The sequence below is a fragment of the Triticum dicoccoides genome, chromosome 1A (genome assembly GCF_002162155.2).
Source record: "Triticum dicoccoides isolate Atlit2015 ecotype Zavitan chromosome 1A, WEW_v2.0, whole genome shotgun sequence".
Taxonomy (NCBI): Eukaryota; Viridiplantae; Streptophyta; class Magnoliopsida; order Poales; family Poaceae; genus Triticum; species Triticum dicoccoides.
The window spans coordinates 555502493-555523516 of record NC_041380.1 but is presented as its reverse complement, the minus strand read 5'-3'; positions in this window follow the sequence as shown (position 1 = coordinate 555523516).

Genomic DNA, 21024 nt, shown 5'->3' with positions numbered 1-21024 from the left:
CCTTGTTATGTACAACTTAAATTATGGTAATAATTCACATTTCACTCACTCGCACAGTCTTCAGGACTTCTGTGAACACATATGGCATTATTTGCCTTAGGTAAGTTGCACAAGAAGCATCTCTAATCTTCTTCAAATCTACAAATTGACATAAAAATGATATTTATAGGAACACCAGTACAACTAACAGATGCATTTGAACACCATATTAGCCAGCATGTATGTATTAACTAAAGTCATTCGTACAGCCAGCAAATCATGGCCCCGATCAGAACATATGAAAACGTGTGACAAGACGTATAGTCCTATAGTTTACTTAAGTAAATGCACTGGTATGTGAACAATGAGCAAACAGTCAGTTCATCCATAACTAGTTCCCATGAAAAATGTTAACAAGGACGGGAAGGCTCCCCAATCTCCAATGTTCCCAAAGGGCCAGTACACAATGCCTATTTGGATTACAGTGCAACCGAAGCATTGCATCAGGACATTTAGAATTGCAGGTTTCAGCATTGCATCCCGCTCTCCAAGCCGATATGCAGTGAAATCAACTTGCTCGAACTATATGTACGTAAATATCAACGGTTAAACTGTGCTTGTGACACATATCGTAGCTTCTAATCGGGCAACCTAAAAGAAAACAGCAGCTTGATTTGCTCTTACTGGTCTGACGCACCACCGCTATACTGAGCACTGTTTTAAATAGCCCGCTATAGCTCCGCTATAGCACGCTATAGCGTTTAAAAAAGGTCTTGCGCTAAGAGACTTTGGTCCAAACAAATGAACAAACATTTTAAATAGCGCGCTATAGCTCCGCTATAGCACGCTATAGCATTTGAAAGAGGTCTGGCGCTAAGATGCTTAGCGCGCTATTTAAAACTTTGATACTGAGTGCTGACATTGACATCCAACAAGACTAACTCACTGCGTATCGAGCCTGAGACATGGGTTCTGTATGCTTACCCGCACGGTGTCGCGCCGTGGTTGGCGGGCCGCGCGGGGATGGGGGGAATCGGGCGGAAGCAGAGGAGGAGAAGAGATACGAAGTGGAAGGCGGCGGCGACGGGTTGAGGAGGCGAGGAGGGCGCCTGCTGCGGGCGCCCGCCGGGACGGGGAGGAAGGTGGACGCGTGGGAGGGGAGGGGAGGCGAGCGAAGCCATGGATGGGGAGGGGAGTTCACTCTCTGCCCTTTTCCCCCTCCTCAGCCACCCGTCGCCATTGGAGATTGAGGCTGCAGGCAACAGCGAGGGGAGATGCCGGGAGGGCCGTGAGTGCGTTTGTCAGGAACCCATGCCAATGCTGCTGTTGGGCCGTTGATAATGGGCTTAGCCCAGCTCGCAAGATGGAGGAAGCTAGGCCCTACAAGTAGCAGGAGGCAAGGATTGATACCCCTCAAAAAAAAAAAAAGAGGCAAGGATTGATCGGGCATCCGGTTGGATCACGGCTGTAACGGCGGCTCCTTCTTCCCCTTACCTCTGGCTCTCCTCGCATCCCTTTTTCTGCTGATGTATCCCCAGTTAGCTACCCAAAATCCATGTAATTCAATGCAATGAGTGATTAGTGAAGAAGCTTGTTAACAGTGCTGTCCTCCGGCTGTGGTAGGTGTTCATGCTATTTTATATTAAAAAAAGGTATTCATGCTATTGCGTTAGGAATTATTTTTCTTCTTTTGCCCCCTTCAATTTAATCACAACGGTAATTTTAGTTTAAAAATTTACAAGAAACATATCGTCATCTAAGACAGAAAAATATTAGTCTAAACATGGTTCCATAGGTACGCGGGTTGAAACCCTAAGCAGCGGCTGGTGAAGGTACGTTATAGGGGGGGGGGTCTTTGGATGTAGAGGTTTCTAGAGCATCTAGAGTGTGATATTGTATCTCAGGGCTCTGATCTGTTACTTTGAAGGCATCATTCCTCATGCCTCTAAACCCTAGAGTACCCTAGCTCACTTCGCATCAAGATGGACAGAATAACCACAAACGATATCGATAAAAAATGATTGTGAGACCTCTCATATAGTGCACATTACATATGGTGGATGCTCTTTGCCTCGTTTATATCACATTCTCTTATGAGTAGTCGAAGACACCTTAATTTGATCCACTGCATTTGTTGTACTACGTACACATTAATTATTGCAATAGTTTAGGCTTACTAAAACGAAGTTGTGAGTTGAGCATTCAATCCTTTAACAGTTTGACCAATTGACTTCTCCAAGAATTTGAAAAGGTTCATAAATTTATAAAAAGATCATTAAAAATGAATTTGATTCTTTTTTGCTAATTAAAAATGTTCACATATTTGGAAAAAATGTTAATAAATATAAAAACATGTTCTTGAATTTTAAAATGGTTTATGAATATGAATTTGTTTTACAAATTTGAAAAGCTTCACGAATTTGAAAAATATATTTAAAATTTTGGAAAAAAAAAGTTAAAAAATTTGAATAAAGTTCATGAATTTTAAAAAGTTTGTGATTTTGGAAAAAAGTTCACGAATATGAAAATAAAAAAGGTTCATGAAGAGTAAAATGAAAAAGGAAACAAGAAAAAGAAAAGAAAAGCAAAAAACAAAATGAACCGACAAAACCGGCATAGAAGGACAAAAACTAAACACAAAAAAGAACCAGCCATAAAAAACGCTAGAATAACCGCCTTGCGGCTACAATTCTAAGTGAGTCGACCGTTCGGTGAGGGGGTGTGCACCACGTACCATTTACACTATTTGGCGCTTAGATCTCGGAATCTAGATCTCGGGGCAACTGCATGTGTTTGTCTAAAAAAACCACTGCATGTGTGCCTGGGAGCGAGGGCCCATGGTTTTAAGTGCCCGAGGCGGCCGCACCCCTAAACCCGTCCTCCCACCCTGAATATCTCTGATCTCGGTCAGCAATGGGAAAAAAGGAAGATAAAACGAACAAAACCAATCGCAGTGCCCTCCACTCTCCTCTCTAGCAGCGGCGCACAAACTGATGTTTGTGACCTGCCTGAACAGTCGCATTGCCCAAAGGGGCATGGCTGCGGTGTAAGGTTAAATGCAACTTCCGCAAAGAAAATACTTTAGTTATTTGTCTCTATGAATGCTATCTGAGGGAGGTGAATTCCTGTGAAGTTGCCTCAATATATCAGTAACAACTATGGCTGGAGACATAGCTGTAGGCCCGTAGTAGCATGATGGCTCATTTTGATTTCCACCTGCCAGCTGTCAATTTCAATACTGAAGGCACACAATTCAGTGTAGTCCTGAAAGGAAAAAGTAAGTACTTAATGCTTCGCAAAATTCATGTCGATGGGATTCTTGTGTTGCTCCGAACATTGCTTACAATACACATGGGACACTTGAAACCATGTAAAGAAAAGAAAAAAAGGTCAACAAATGGTATCATTGACATCATACATAAAGCGCAGAGGAATTGCTAGAACCAACCGTCTGATGGAACACGACTCACCATTTGCATTGGTAAATAGGGACGGAGAATAGATTAACTCCGAAGTAATTTAGCGTTTTAGGTGCCAAGAGCCCATCAAACAAAACTTAGCATCTTAGAGCATCTACAGCCGGGCTCATCAAATGCCCCTTATATGTCTGGACGGATGGTCCGGTTAGTGACCGATCACAAAATATCGACCCAGCCAGACTGCTCAGCCGGTCATGTATGTTTGGGCTGACTGACACCCCATATATCCAGCTCTTATCAAGGGCATCTAAGAGGATATCTGGTTGCGCCCGAGAGCGTCCGCCATGTCAGAGTGGCGAGCGGGAAAAATGTCGAAACTCGAAACCCATCAGTCCGGTGAGGACACTGGTCTAGCGCGCCGCCCAAGGGGCCAAATCCGTCTATTGAAGCCGGATGGCTAGCCCCAACTCTTGGCACTCCCATTTCCACCATCTCCCTCCCATTCGCGCCACCACTCCCAATTTGCTTCGAGCTCGTTGTCCACTCTCAACCGCTTCGACCTCGCCGTCCACTCTAAACAGCTCCAAGTTCGCTATCCGCCTGCAGCCATGGCCAGCCAACGGATCACCACGTACAAAATGCTCACTCCACTGCACTGGTTGGAGCACCTAGCTAGTGGAGATACAGGCACGGTGCACCACTGAGATCGCAACCGGTTGGCCTTCAGACTCTCCGGACCAAGACGAGCAGAAGGGACCGGAGCAGAAGGAGGAGGAGGAGCAAACATCGGAGTACGGGGCGCTGAATGCATAGTAGAGGACGAGGAAGAGGAGGAAAGCGAAGCGGATCGGGCTCCTCTTGCTGCCGGCTTCGACATGGGTGACGTGCTGGACGAGTTTGAGGTGGCCCACGCGGAGGATACATCTGAGCAGTTGGCTATCCTCGACTCCATCCAGTCAGAGCTTGAGGTCATAACAAACCGTCATTACCTTCGTGAGGTGGACACAGAGCTAGAGGAAGTCTTCGTGGACATAGAGTCCGACTACCAGGAGGCCGGTCCGTCCGGCACTGCCGACATGAAGGTCACGGACATCTCCGACGATGAGTAGAAGAACTACTGTAGTCTTATCTATGTAGTATGAAGTACGTAGCTTATTTTACGTTGCATTGCCTAGTAAGGAAAAAGGGGATGAGATTTGAGGTTTGTGGTTGGAGCAGATGAAAAGTGACATTGTCTGCTGACACGCGACCTGGGACATATGAGGGGTCACTTTTGAGGAGCCTGGCTGTAGATGCTCTTGGTACCTAGAAATCATCAACAGTTCAACGCTGACAAAGAAAGTCTACTTTGATGGAAGGAAATGAATGAGTGAGCTTGTGCTTTCTTCCATCACATGGGGACTGATGTTTCTATTCCTGGCATAGCTTATGTTGCCTGTAAAGAAAATTCTTGTACCGCTCCAATGGAGTTTTTGTACTGATCCAATCATTGTTTACATTTTTTCAAAAAGGAGGATAACCCTAGACCTCTGCATCAAAACGATGCATGAACCATATATTATTAAGAAAAACCAAAATCCAGCAGCCGAACTGTTGGAAATATGCCCTAGAGGCAATAATAAATTGATTATTATTATATTTCCTTGTTCATGATAATCGTTTGTTATCCATGCTAGAATTGTATTGATAGGAAACTCAGATACATGTGTGGATACATAGACAACACCATGTCCCTAGTAAGCCTCTAGTTGACTAGCTCGTTGATCAATAGATGGTTACGGTTTCCTGACCATGGACATTGGATGTCGTTGATAACGGGATCACATCATTAGGAGAATGATGTGATGGACAAGACCCAATCCTAAGCATAGCACTAGATCGTGTAGTTCGTATGCTAAAGCTTTTCTAATATCAAGTATCATTTCCTTAGACCATGAGATTGTGCAACTCCCGGATACCGTAGGAGTGCTTTGGGTGTGCCAAACGTCACAACGTAACTGGGTGGCTATAAAGGTACACTACGGGTATCTCCGAAAGTGTCTGTTGGGTTGGCATGAATCGAGACTAGGATTTGTCACTCCGTGTGACGGAGAGGTGTCTCTGGGCCCACTCGGTAGGACATCATCATAATGTGCACAATGTGATCAAGGAGTTGATCACGGGATGATGTGTTACGGAACGAGTAAAGAGACTTGCCGGTAACGAGATTGAACAAGGTATCGGGATACCGACGATCGAATCTCGGGCAAGTATCGTACCGCTAGACAAAGGGAATTGTATACGGGATTGATTAAGTCCTTGACATCGTGGTTCATCCGATGAGATCATCGTGGAACATGTGGGAGCCAACATGGGTATCCATATCCCGCTGTTGGTTATTGACCGGAGAGTCATCTCGGTCATGTCTGCATGTCTCCCGAACCCGTAGGGTCTACACACTTAAGGTTCGGTGACACTAGGGTTATAGAGATATTAGTATGCGGTAACCCGAAAGTTGTTCGGAGTCCCGGATGAGATCCCGGACATCACGAGGAGTTCCGGAATGGTCCAGAGGTAAAGAATTATATATAGGAAGTGCTATTTCGGCCATCAGGACAAGTTTCGGGGTCACCGATATTGTACCGGGACCACTGGAAGGGTCCCGGGGGTCCACCGGGTGGGGCCACCTGCCCCGGGGGGCCACATGGGCTGTAGGGGGTGCGCCTTGGCCTATATGGGCCAAGGGCACCAGCCCCAAGAGGCCCATGCGCCAAGAGAGAGGGAAAGGGGAGAGTCCTAAAGGGGGAAGGCACCTCCGAGGCGCCTTGGGGAGGATGGACTCCTCCCCCCCTTGGCCGCACCCTTCCTTGGAGGAAGGGGCAAGGCCGCGCCCTCCCCCTCTCCCTTGGCCCTATATATAGTGGGGGGAAGGGAGGGCAACCATACCTAAGGCCTGGCGCCTCCCTCTCCCTCCCGTGACACATCTCCCTCCTCCCGCAGCGCTTGGCGAAGCCCTGTTGGAATCCCGCTACTTCCACCACGCCGTCGTGCTGCTGGATCTCCATCAACCTCTCCTCCCCCCTTGCTGGATCAAGAAGGAGGAGATGTCGCTGCTCCGTACGTGTGTTGAACACGGAGGTGCCGTCCGTTCGGCGCTAGGATCATCGGTGATTTGGATCATGACGAGTACGACTCCATCAACCCCGTTCCCTTGAACGCTTCCGCACGCGATCTACAAGGGTATGTAGATCCACTCCTCCCTCGTTGCTAGATGACTCCATAGATAGATCTTGGTGACACGTAGGAAAATTTTGAATTTATGCTACGTTCCCCAACAGTGGCATCATGAGCTAGGTCTATGCGTAGTTTCTATGCACGAGTAGAACACAAAGTAGTTGTGGGCGTTGATTTTGTCAATTTACTTGCCGTTACTAGTCTTATCTTGATTCGGCGGCATCGTGGGATGAAGCGGCCCGGACCGACCTTACATGTACTCTTACGTGAGACTGGTTCCACCGACTGACATGCACTAGTTGCATAAGGTGGCTAGCGGGTGTCTGTCTCTCCCACTTTAGTCGGATCGGATTCGATGAAAAGGGTCCTTATGAAGGGTAAATAGCAATTGGCATATCACGTTGTGGTCTTTGCGTAGGTAAGAAACGTTCTTGCTAGAAACCCATAGCAGCTACGTAAAACATGCAAACAACAATTAGAGGACGTCTAACTTGTTTTTGCAGGGGTATGCTATGTGATGTGATATGGCCAAAAGGATGTGATGAATAATATATGTGATGTATGAGATTGATCATGTTCTTGTAGTAGGAATCACGACTTGTATGTCGATGAGTATGACAACCGGAAGGAGCCATAGGAGTTGTCTTAATTTATTTATGACCTGCGTGTCAACATAAACGTCATGTAATTACTTTACTTTATTGCTAACCGTTAGCTGTAGTAGTAGAAGTAATAGTTGACGAGACAACTTCATAAAGACACGATGATGGAGATCATGATGATGGAGATCATGGTGTCATGCCGGTGACAAGATGATCATGGAGCCCCAAGATGGAGATCAAAGGAGCTATATGATATTGGCCATATCATGTCACTATTATTTGATTGCATGTGATGTTTATCATGTTTTTGCATCTTGTTTACTTAGAACGACGGTAGTAAATAAGATGATCCCTCACTAAAATTTCAAGAAGGTGTTCCCCCTAACTGTGCACCGTTGCGAAAGTTTGTCGTTTCGAAGCACCACGTGATGATCGGGTGTGATAGATTCTTACGTTCACATACAACGGGCGTAAGACAGATTTACACACGCGAAACACTTAGGTTGACTTGACGAGCCTAGCATGTGTACAGACATGGCCTCGGAACACAAGAGACCGAAAGGTCGAGCATGAGTCGTATGGTAGATACGATCAACATGAAGATGTTCACCGATGTTGACTAGTCCGTCTCACGTGATGATCGGACATGGCCTAGTTGACTCGGATCATGTAATCACTTAGATGACTAGAGGGATGTCTATCTGAGTGGGAGTTCATAAGATGAACTTAATTATCCTGAACATAGTCAAAAGGTCTTCGCAAATTATGTCGTAGCTCGCGCTTCAGTTCTACTGTTTAGATATGTTCCTAGAGAAAATTTAGTTGAAAGTTGATAGTAGTAATTATGCGGACTAGGTCCGTAAACTGAGGATTGTCCTCATTGCTTCATAGAAGGCTTATGTCCTTAATGCACCGCTCAGTGTGCTGAACCTCGAACGTCGCTCGTCTGTGGATGTTGCGAACATCTGACATACACATTTTGATAACTACGTGATAGTTCAGTTAAACGTTTAGAGTTGAGGCACCGAAGACGGTTTTGAAACGTCGCAAAACATATGAGATGTTTTGAGGGCTGAAATTGGGATTTCAGGCTCGTGCCCACGTCAAGAGGTATAAGACCTCCGACGATTTTCTTAGCCTGCAAACTAAGGGAGGAAAGCTCAATTGTTGAGCTTGTGCTCAGACTGTCTGAATACAACAATCATTTGAATCAAGTGGGAGTTGATCTTCCAGATGAGATAGTGATGTTTCTCCGAAGTCATTACCACCAAGCTGCTAGAGCTTCGTGATGAACTATAACATATCAGGGATAGATATGATGATCCTTGAAATACTCGCGATGTTTGACACCGCGAAAGTAGAAATCAAGAAGGAGCATCAATTGTTGATGGTTAGTGAAACCACTAGTTTTAAGAAGGGCAAGGGCAAGAAGGGATACTTCATGAAACGGAAAATCAGCTGCTGCTCTAGTGAAGAAACCCAAGGTTGAACCCAAACCCGAGACTAAGTGCTTCTGTAATAAAGGGAACAGCCACTGGAGCAGAATTACCCTAGATACTTGGTAGATAAGAAGGCTGGCAAGGTCGATAGAAGTATATTGGATATACATTATGTTAATGTGTACTTTACTAGTACTCCTAGTAGCACCAGGGTATTAGATACCGGTTCGGTTGCTAAGTGTTAGTAACTCGAAATAAAAGCTACGGAATAAACGGAGACTAGCTAAAGGTGAGTTGACGATATGTGTTGGAAGTGTTGCTAAGGTTGATATGATCAAGCATCGCACGCTCCCTCTACCATCGAGATTGGTATTAAAACCTAAATAATTGTTATTTGGTGTTTGCGTTGAGCATAGACATGATTGGATTATGTCTATCGCAATACGGTTATTCATTTAAGGAGAATAATGGTTACTCTGTTTATTTGAATAATACCTTCGATGGTCTTACACCTAAAATGAATGGTTTATTGAATCTCGATCGTAGTGATACACATGTTCATGCCAAAAGATATAATATAGTAATGATAATACCACCTACTTGTGGCACTGCCACGTAAGTCATATCAGTATAAAACGCATGAAGAGGCTCCATGTTGATGGATCTTTGGACTCACTCATTTTTGAAAGGTTTGAGACATGCGAACCATGTCTATTGATGTATATGCATGAAGAAACTCCATGCAAATGGACCGTTTGGACTCACTTGATTTTGAATCACTTGAGACATGCAAATCATACCACATGGGCAAGATGACTGAAAGCCTCGTTTTCAGTAAAATGGAACTAGAAAGCAACTTGTTGGAAGTAATACATTTTGATGTGTGCAGTCCAATGAGTGCTGAGGCGTGTAGTGGATATCGTTATGCTCTTACTTCACAGATAATTTGAGTAGATGTTGAGTATATTTACTTGATGAATCACGAGTCTGAATTATTGAAAGGTTCAAGTAATTTCAGGGTGAAGTTGAAAGATCGTCGTGACAAGAGGATAAAATATCTATGATATGATCATAGAGATGAATATCTAAATTACGAGTTTGGCACAGAATTAAGACATTGTGGAAATTGTTTCACAACTAATACAGCCTGGAACACCATAGTGTGATGGTGTGTCCGAACATCATAACTGGACCCTATTGGATATGATGCATACCATGATGTCTCTTATCGAATTACCACGATTGTTTATGGGTTAGGCATTAAAGACAACCACATTCACTTTAAATAGGGCACCACGTAATTCCGATGAGATGACAATGTATGAACTATGGTTTAGAGAAACCTAAGCTGTCATTTCTTAAAAGTTTGGGGCTGCGATGCTTATGTGAAAAAGTTTCAAGCTGATAAGCTCGAACCCAAAGCGGATAAATGCATCTTCATAGGACACCCAAAGCAGTTGGGTATACCTCCTGTCTCAGATCCAAAAGCAATTAGGGATTGTTTCTAGAATCGGGTCCTTTCTCGAGGAAAAGTTTCTCTCGAAAGAATTGAGTGGGAGGATGGTGGAGACTTGATGAGGTTATTGAACCGTCTCTTCAACTAGTGTGTGGCAGGGCACATGAAGTTGTTCCTGTGGCACCTACACCAATTGAAGTGGAAGCTTATGATAGTGATCATGAAACTTCAGATCAAGTCACTACCAAACCTCGTAGGGTGACAAGGATGTGTACTGCTTCAGAGTGGTACAGTAATCCTGTCTTGGAAGTCATGTTGCTAGACAACAATGAACCTACGAGCTATGGAGAAGCGATGGTGGGCCCGGATTCCGATAAATGGCTCGAGGCCATAAAATCCGAGAGAGGATCCATGTATGAAAACAAAGTGTAGACTTTGGCAGAACAGCTCGATGGTCGTAAGGCTGTTGAGTGCAGATGGATTTTAAAAGGAAGACGGACAATGATGGTAAGTATCACCATTAATAAAGCTCGACTTGTCGTTAAGAAGTTTTCCGACAAGTTCAAGGTTGACTACGATGAGACTTTCTCACTCGTAGTGATGCTAAGAGTCTATTGGAATTATATTAGCGATTACTGCATTATTTATGAAATCTTGCAGATAGGATGTCAAAACATTGTTTCCTAGACGATTTTCTTGAGGAAAGGTTGTATGTGATACAACCGGAAGGTTTTGTCAATCCTGAAAGATGCTAATAAGTATGCAAAGCTCCAGCAATCCTTCTAGGGACTGGAGTAAGCATCTCGGAGTTGGAATGTATGCTTTGATGATGATCAAAGATTTTGGGTGTATACAAAGTTTATGAGAAACTTGTATTTCCAAAGAAGTGAGTGGGAGCACTATAGAATTTCTGATGAGTATATGTTGTTGACATATTATGGATCAGAAATGACGTAGAATTTCTAGAAAGCATATAGGGTTATTTGGAAAGTGTTTTTCAATGGAAAGTCTGGATTAAGCTACTTGAACATTGAGCATCAAGATCTATAAGGATAGATCAAAATTGTTAATGGTACTTTCAAATGAGCACATACCTTGACATGATCTTGAAGGTGTTCAAGATGGATCAGTCAAAGAAGGATTTCTTGCCTGAGTTGTAAGGTATGAAGTTAAGACTTAAAGCTCGACCACGGCAGAAGAAAGAGGAAGGACGAAGGTCGTCCCCTATGCTTTTATCATAGGCTCTCTACAGTATGCTATGCTGTGTACCGCACCTGAAGTGTGCCTTGCCATGAGTCAGTCAAGGGGTACAAGAGTGATCCAAGAATGGATCACAAGACAGCGGTCAAAGTTATCCTTAGTAACTAGTGGACTAAGGAATTTTCTCGATTATGGAGGTGGTAAAAGAGTTCGTCATAAAGGGTTACGCCAATGCAAACTTTGACACTAATCCAGATTATTCTGAGTAGTAAACTAGATTCGTATAGTAGAACAGTTATTTGGAATAGCTCCAAATGTAGCGTAGTAGTTGCATCTACAAGATGACATAGAAATTTGCGAAGTACATACGGATATGAATGTTTCAGACCCGTTGACTATAACCTCTCTCATAAGCATAACATGATCAAACCCAGTAAACTCTTTGGGTGTTAGTCACATGGGGATGTGACCTTGAGTGTTAATCACATATCGATGCGAACTGGATTATTGACTCTAGTGCAAGTGGGAGACTGTTGGAAATATGCCCTAGAGGCAATAATAAATTGATTATTATTATATTTCCTTGTTCATGATAATCGTTTATTATCCATGCTAGAATTGTATTGATAGGAAACTCAGATACATGTGTGGATACATAGACAACACCATGTCCCTAGTAAGCCTCTAGTTGACTAGCTCGTTGATCAATAGATGGTTACGGTTTCCTGACCATGGACATTGGATGTCGTTGATAACGGGATCACATCATTAGGAGAATGATGTGATGGACAAGACCCAATCCTAAGCATAGCACTAGATTGTGTAGTTCGTATGCTAAAGCTTTTCTAATGTCAAGTATCATTTCCTTAGACCATGAGATTGTGCAACTCCCGGATACCCTAGGAGTGCTTTGGGTGTGCCAAACGTCACAACGTAACTGGGTGGCTATAAAGGTACACTACGGGTATCTCCGAAAGTGTCTGTTGGGTTGGCACGAATCGAGACTGGGATTTGTCACTCCGTGTGACGGAGAGGTGTCTCTGGGCCCACTCGGTAGGACATCATCATAATGTGCACAATGTGATCAAGGAGTTGATCACGGGATGATGTGTTACGGAACGAGTAAAGAGACTTGCCGGTAACGAGATTGAACAAGGTATCGGGATACCGACGATCGAATCTCGGGCAAGTATCGTACCGCTAGACAAAGGGAATTGTATACGGGATTGATTAAGTCCTTGACATCGTGGTTCATCCGATGAGATCATCGTGGAACATGTGGGAGCCAACATGGGTATCCAGATCCCGCTGTTGGTTATTGACCGGAGAGTCATCTCGGTCATGTCTGCATGTCTCCCGAACCCGTAGGGTCTACACACTTAAGGTTCGGTGACGCTAGGGTTATAGAGATATTAGTATGCGGTAACCCGAAAGTTGTTCGGAGTCCCGGATGAGATCCCGGACGTCACGAGGAGTTCCGGAATGGTCCGGAGGTAAAGAATTATATATAGGAAGTGCTATTTCGGCCATCGGGACAAGTTTCGGGGTCACCGGTATTGTACCGGGACCACCGGAAGGGTCGCGGTGGTCCACCGGGTGGGGCCACCTGCCCCGGGGGGCCACATGGGCTGTAGGGGTGCGCCTTGGCCTATATGGGCCAAGGGCACCAGCCCCAAGAGGCCCATGCGCCAAGAGAGAGGGAAAGGGGAGAGTCCTAAAGGGGGAAGGCACCTCCGAGGTGCCTTGGGGAGGATGGACTCCTCCCCCCCTTGGCCGCACCCTTCCTTGGAGGAAGGGGCAAGGCTGCTCCCTCCCCCTCTCCCTTGGCCCTATATATAGTGGGGGGAAGGGAGGGCAACCATACCTAAGGCCTGGGGCCTCCCTCTCCCTCCCGTGACACATCTCCCTCCTCCCGCAGCGCTTGGCGAAGCCCTGTTGGAATCCCGCTACTTCCACCACGCCGTCATGCCGCTGGATCTCCATCAACCTCTCCTCCCCCCTTGCTGGATCAAGAAGGAGGAGACGTCGCTGCTCCGTACGTGTGTTGAACGCGGAGGTGCCGTCCGTTCGGCGCTAGGATCATCGGTGATTTGGATCACGACGAGTACGACTCCATCAACCCCGTTCCCTTGAACGCTTCCGCACGCTATCTACAAGGGTATGTAGATCCACTCCTCCCTCGTTGCTAGATGACTCCATAGATAGATCTTGGTGACACATAGGAAAATTTTGAATTTATGCTACGTTCCCCAACATGAACAGCCTGGACCCGGAAATAAAGCGGAAAACAAACCCTGAGGTCGTATATCTCACGACAGTAACTCCCCCAGATAGCCACTAACACTATCCCTATGTTACAAGACACATCATAAACAAAAAATACACAACTCTAGGCCTCACCTTCAAGAAGGAATCACCGCACGTGCGTCGTTGATGGCGAGTCCACCACAAGGTTCAACTCCGGGTTCTCATCCCCAAAGCCAAGATTCAATCCACCACCTTCAACAAGGACACGACATAGGCGCGCGTCGACATAGCCTGATTAGAGATCCTGTGTTTCCACCGGAGTGCATAAACTCGTCGTTAAAGCCGTCTGTACCATCCGCCCTTATCCGTCTACCAATGCCTCGATAGCCGGATACATCTGGAGAAGACAACGGAAGACAAAGGCATCCCATACCGCCTGCCTCGCGCTACTATCACACCACCTTCGATCCAATAGCAACAGGCTAAACATGACACCTCCGCCAGAGCTACCGCGCATCACCTGTCGGTAGCACGCATGACTTGGCGTCTTTGTATAAGATATCGTACGTAGCACACGCCGGCAGTGCATCCACCAGTGGCTTCACCTCCCAGCGACATACACCGCCCGACAACTCCGAAAGAGGCACATGTATTCCCTGCCAAGCCGCATCAAACCCTATCTGTAGATGGAGGGGACGTCCCATACCGCCACTAGCCTTAGAAAGGCCATTGCCACCACAAGATCCAGACTCCGAGTCGCCCGCACAACCCCGGAGTCCGTCGCCGTCGATGAAGAGGGGTCGCTGCCCCAATTCCGGGCACTACAGGGAGCACCCACCATCGTGCTAGCCGTTGTTGTCGTCCATACAATGGCAACAACCGCTGTGATCCTGTATCTAGTGTCATCGATGCCGTAGAAACTCTAGGCGACACAGGCGACCTGAAACATCCCCGGGAGCAGGATCCCATGATCCGCCGCCACAGATGCCGCCTGGTACGTCTCCAACGTATCTATAATTTTTGTCTGTTCCATGCTATATCATATCCTGTTTTGGACATTATTGGGCTTTATTATACACTTCTATATTATTTTTGGGACTAACCTATTAACCGGAGGCCTAGCCCAGAATTGCTGTTTTTTTCCTATTTCAGAGTTTCGCATAAAAAGAATATCAAACGGAGTCCAAACGGAATGAAACCTTGGGGAACGTGATTTTCGGAACAAACATGATCCAGAGGACTTGGACCCTACGTTAAGACATCAACCAGGAAAGCACGAGGTAGGGGGGCGCGCCTACCCCCCAGGCGCGCCCTCCACCCTCGTGGGGCCCATGTTGCTCCACCGACATACTTCTTCCTCCTATATATACCTACGTACCCCCAAACTACCAGATACGGAGCCAACACCCTAATTCCACCGCCGTAACTTTCTGTATCCACGAGATCCCATTTTGGGGCCTTTTCCGGAGCTCTACCGGAGGGGGTATCGATCACGGAGGGCTTCTACATCAACACCATAGCCTCTCCGGTGAAGTGTGAGTAGTTTACTTCAGACCTTCGGGTCCATAGTTATTAGCTAGATGGCTTCTTCTCTCTTTTTGGATCTCAATACAAAGTTACCCCTCTCTCTTGTGGAGATCTATTCGATGTAATCTTCTTTTGCGGTGTGTTTGTTGAGACCGATGAATTGTGGGTTTATGATCAAATTTATCTATGAACAATATTTGAATCTTCTCTAAATTCTTTTATGTATGATTGGTTATCTTTGCAAGTCTCTTGGAATTATCAGTTTGGTTTGGCCTACTAGATTGATCTTTCTTGCAATGGGAGAAGTGGTTAGCTTTGGGTTCAATCTTGCGGTGTCCCTTCCCAATGACAGTAGGGGCAGCAAGGCACGTATTGTATTGTTGCCATCGAGGATAACAAGATGGGGTTTATATCATATTGCATGAGTTTATCCCTCTACATCATGTCATCTTGCTTAAAGCGTTACTCTGTTCTCTTGAACTTAATACTCTAGATGCATGCTGGATAGCGGTCGATGTGTGGAGTAACAGTAGTAGATGCAGGCAGGAGTCGGTCTACTTGTCTTGGACGTGATGCCTATATACATGATCATACCTAGATATTCTCATAACTATGCTCAATTCTGTCAATTGGTCAACAGTAATTTGTTCACCCACCGTAATACTTATGCTCTCGAGAGAAGCCACTAGTGAAACCTATGCCCCTGGGTCTATTTTCCATCATATTAATCTTCCAATACTTAGTTATTTCCTTTGCCATTTATTTTACTTGCATCTTTATTTCTCTTTATCATAAAAATACCAAAAACATTATCTTATAGTATCATCAGATCTCACTTTAGTAAGTGACTGTGAAGGAATTGACAACCCCTTTATCACGTTGGTTGCGAGGAGTTTATTTGTTTGTGTAGGTACGAGGGACTCGTGCGTGGCCTCCTACTGGATTGATACATTGGTTCTCAAAAACTGAGGGAAATACTTGCGCTGCTCTGCTGCATCACCCTTTCCTCTTCAAGGGAAAACCAACGCAGTGCTCAAGAGGTAGCAAGAAGGATTTCTGGCGCCGTTGCCGGGGAGTCTACGCAAAAGTCAACATACCAAGTACCCATCACAAACCCTTATCTCCCGCATTACATTATTTGCCATTTGCCTCTCGTTTTCCTCTCCCCCCACTCACCCTTGCCGTTTTATTCGCCCTCTCTTTCTCCGTCCTCCTCCTCTTTCTCTATTCGCCTCTTTTTACCCGTCTCTTGTTTGCTTGTGTGTTGGATTGCTTGCTTGTCACGATGGCTCAAGATAATACCAAATTGTGTGACTTTACTAATACCAACAACAATGATTTTATTAGCACTCTGATTGCTCCTCTTACCGATGCTGAATCTTGTGAAATTAATGTTGCTTTGCTGAATCTTGTCATGAAAGATCCGCTTTCCGTCCTTCCTAGTGAAGATGCCGCTACCCATCTAAACAACTTTGTTGATTTGTGTGATATGCAAAAGAAGAAAGATGTGGACAATAATATTGTTAAATTGAAGCTATTTCCTTTTTCGCTTAGAGATCGTGCTAAAGCTTGGTTTTCGTCTTTGCCTAAAAATAGTATTGATTCGTGTAATAAGTGCAAAGATGCTTTTATCTCTAAGTATTTTCCTCCCACTAAGATCATCTCTCTTAGAAACGATATTTTGAATTTTAAGCAACTTGATCATGAACATGTTGCACAAGCTTGGGAGAGTATGAAATTAATGATACGTAATTGCCCTACACATGGTTTGAATTTATTGATGATTATACAAAAAAATTATGCCGGATTGAATTTTGCTTCTAGAAACCTTTTAGATTCGACCGCGGGAGGCACTTTTATGGAAATCACTTTAGGAGAAGCTACTAAACTCCTAGATAATATTATGGTTAATTATTCTCAATGGCACACCGAAAGATCTACTAATAAGAAAGTGCATGCGATAGAAGAAATTAATGTTTTGAGTGGAAAGATGGATGAACTTATGAAATTATTTGCTAATAAAAGTGTTTCTTCCGATCCTAATGTTATGCCTTTGTCTACTTTTATTGAGAATAATAATGAATATTTGGATGTGAATTTTGTTGGTAGGAATAATTTTGGTAACAACGCGTATAGAGGAAACTTTAATCCCTGGCCTTATCCTAGTAATTCCTCTAATAATTATGGTAACTCCTACAACAATTCTTATGGAAATTTTAATAAGATGCCCTCTGATTTTGAATCTAATATTAAAGAATTTATTACTTCACAAAAGAATTTCAATGCTTTGATTGAAGAAAAATTGCTTAAGATTGATGAGTTGGCCAGGCACATTGATAGAATTTCTCTTGATGTTGATTATTTGAAACTTAGATCTATTCCACCTAAGCATGATATCAATGAGTCTCTCAAAGCTATGAGAATTTCCATTGATGAGTGCAAAGAAAGAACCGCTAGGATGCATGCTAAGAAAGATTGCTTTATAAAAGCGTGTTCTTCTAGTTTCCATGATCACAAAGATGAACATCTAAAAGTTATTGATGGGTCCCCTATTAAATCTTTGTTTTTAATATGAATCTTGATAATGATGGGACTGAATATGATCCACCTTTACCTAGAAGGCATTCCAAAAATACGGAGTCTTTAGATCTTGATGCTAAAATTGTTAAATGTGGGATTGAAGAAGTCAAAACTTTAAATATTGATGAACCCACTATTTTAGATTTCGAGGAATTTAATTATGACAATTGCTCTTTGATAGATTGTATTTCCTTGTTGCAATCCGTACTAAATTCTCCTCATGCTTATAGTCAAACTAAAGCCTTTACCAAACATATCGTTGATGCTTTGATGCAATCTTATGAAGAAAAACTTGAGTTGGAAGTTTCTATCCCTAGAAGACTTTATGATGAGTGGGAACCTACTATTAAAATTAAAATTAAAGATCATGAGTGCTATGCTTTGTGTGATTTGGGTGCTAGTGTTTCCACGATTCCTAAGACTTTGTGTGATTTGCTAAGTTTTCGTGATTTTGATGATTGCTCTTTAAACTTGCACCTTGCGGATTCCACTATCAAGAAACCTATGGGAAGTATTAATGATGTTCTTATTGTTGCAAATAGGAATTATGTGCCCGTAGATTTTATTTTTCTTGACATAGATTGCAATCATTCATGTCCTATTATTCTTGGTAGACCCTTCCTTAGAACGATTTGGTGCAATTATTGATATGAAGGAAGGGAATATTAGATTCCAATTTCCGTTAAGGAAAGTCATGAAACACTTCCCTAGAAAGAAAATTAAATTACCATATGAATCTATTATGAGAGCCACTTATGGATTGCCTACCAAAGATGGCAATACCTAGATCTATCTTCGCTTTTATGCCTAGCTAGGGGCGTTAAACGATAGCGCTTGTTGGGAGGCAACCCAATTTTATTTCTATTCCTTGATTTTTTTCTCCTGTTTAGTAATAAATAATTTATCTAGACTCTGTTTTGGTTGTGTTTTTTGTGTTTAATTAGTGTTTGTGCCAAGTAGAACCGTTGGGAAGACTTGGGGAAAGTCTTTTTAATCTTGCTGTCAAAAACAGAAACTTTAGTGCTCACGAGAATTGCTGTAATTTTTATTTGGAAAGTGATATTTAGTTAATTCTTTTTTAAGATGATTAATAGATAAATTCCTCACATCCAGCAATTTATTTTAGAATTTTTGGGTTCCATAACTTGCGTTAGCTACAGATTACTACAGACTATTATGTTTTTGACAGATTCTGTTTTTCGTGTGTTGTTTGCTTATTTTAATGAATCTATGGCTAGTAAAATAGTTTATAAACCATAGAGAAGTTGGAATACAGTAGGTTTAACACCAATATAAACAAAGAATAAGTTCATTACAGTACCTTGAAGTGGTGTTTTGTTTTCTTTCGCTAACGGAGCTCACGAGATTTTCTATTTTAAGTTTTGTGTTGTGAAGTTTTCAAGTTTTGGGTAAAGATTTGATGGATTATGGAACAAGGAGTGGCAAGAGCCTAAGCTTGGGGATGCCCATGGCACCCCCAAGATAATCTCAGGACACCTAAAAGCCAAAGCTTGGGGATGCCCCGGATGGCATCCCCTCTTTCGTCTACTTCCATCGGTAACTTTACTTGGAGCTATATTTTTATTTACCACATGATATGTGTTTTGCTTGGAGCGTCTTGTATTATTTGAGTCTTTATTTGTTAGTTTTCCACACAATCATCCTTTCTGTACACACCTTTTGAGAGAGACACACATGATTCAGAAATTGTTAGAATACTCTATGTGCTTCACTTATATCTTTTGAGTTATATAGTTTTTGCTCTAGTGCTTCACTTATATCTTTTAGAGCACGTTGGTGGATTTGTTTTATAGAAACCATTGTTCTCTCACGCTTCACTTAGATTATTTTGAGAGTCCTACAAAACAGTGTGGTAAATTGCTTTAATTATGTTAGGCATTCAAGATTAATAATAAAATTTTCTTATGAGTGTGTTGAATACTATGAGAAGTTTGATACGTGATAATTGTTTTTGAGATATAGAGATGGTGATATTAGAGACATGCTAGTTGAGTAGTTGTGAATTTGAGAAATACTTGTGTTAAAGTTTGTGATTCCCGTAGCATGCACGTATGGTGAACCATTATGTGATGAAGTCGGAGCATGATTTATTTATTGATTGTCTTCCTTATGAGTGGCGGTCGGGGACGAGCGGTGGTATTTTCCTACCAATCTATCCCCTAGGAGCATGCGTGTAATACTTTGCTTTGGTAACTTGTAGATTTTTGCAATAAGTATATGAGTTCTTTATGACTAATGTTGAGCCCATGGATCATACGCACTCTCACCCTTCCACCATTACTAGCCTCTCTAATACCGTGCACCTTTCGCCGGTATCATACACCCACCATATACCTTCCTCAAAACAGCCACCATACCTACCTATCATGGCATTTCCATAGCCATTCCGAGATATATTGCCATGCAACTTACCACCGTTCCGTTTACTATGACACGCTCCATCATTGTCATATTGCTTTGCGTGATCATGTACTTGACATTGTATTCGTGGCAAAGCCACCATTCATAATTCTTTCATACATGTCACTCTTGATTCATTGCATATCCCGGTACACCGCCGGAGGCATTCACATAGAGTCATATTTTGTTCTAAGTATTGAGTTGTACGTAAATAAAAAGGTGTGATGATCATCATTTTTAGATTATTGTCCCAAGTGAGGAAAGGATGATGGAGACTATGATTCCCCCACAAGTCGGGATGAGACTCCGGACTAAAAAAAGAGGCCATAAAAAAAGAGAACATGCCCAAATAAAAAAATGAGAGAAAAAGAGAGAAGGGACAATGCTACTATCCTTTTACCACACCTGTGCTTCAAAGTAGCACCAAGATCATCATAGAGAGTCTCCTATGTTATCACTTTCATGTACTAGTGGGAATTTTTCATTATAGAACTTGGCTTGTATATTCCAATGATGGGCTTCCTTAAAATGCCCAAGGTCTTCGTGAGCAAGCGAGTTGGATGCACACCCACTAGTTTCTTTTGTTGAGCTTTCATACACTTATAGCTCTAGTGCATCCGTTGCATGGTAATCCCTACTCACTCACATTGATATCTATTGATGGGCATCTCCATAGCCCGTCGATACGCCTAGTTGATGTGAGACTATCTTCCCCCTTTTTGTCTTCTCCACAACCACCATTCTATTCCACCTATAGTGCTATGTCCATGGCTCACGCACATGTATTGCGTGAAGATTGAAAAAGTTTGAGAACACCAAAAGTATGAAACAATTGCTTGGCTTGTCATCGGGGTTGTGCATGATTTAAATACTTTGTGTGGTGAAGATGGAGCATAGCCAGACTATATGATTTTGTAGGGATAACTTTCTTTGGCCATGTT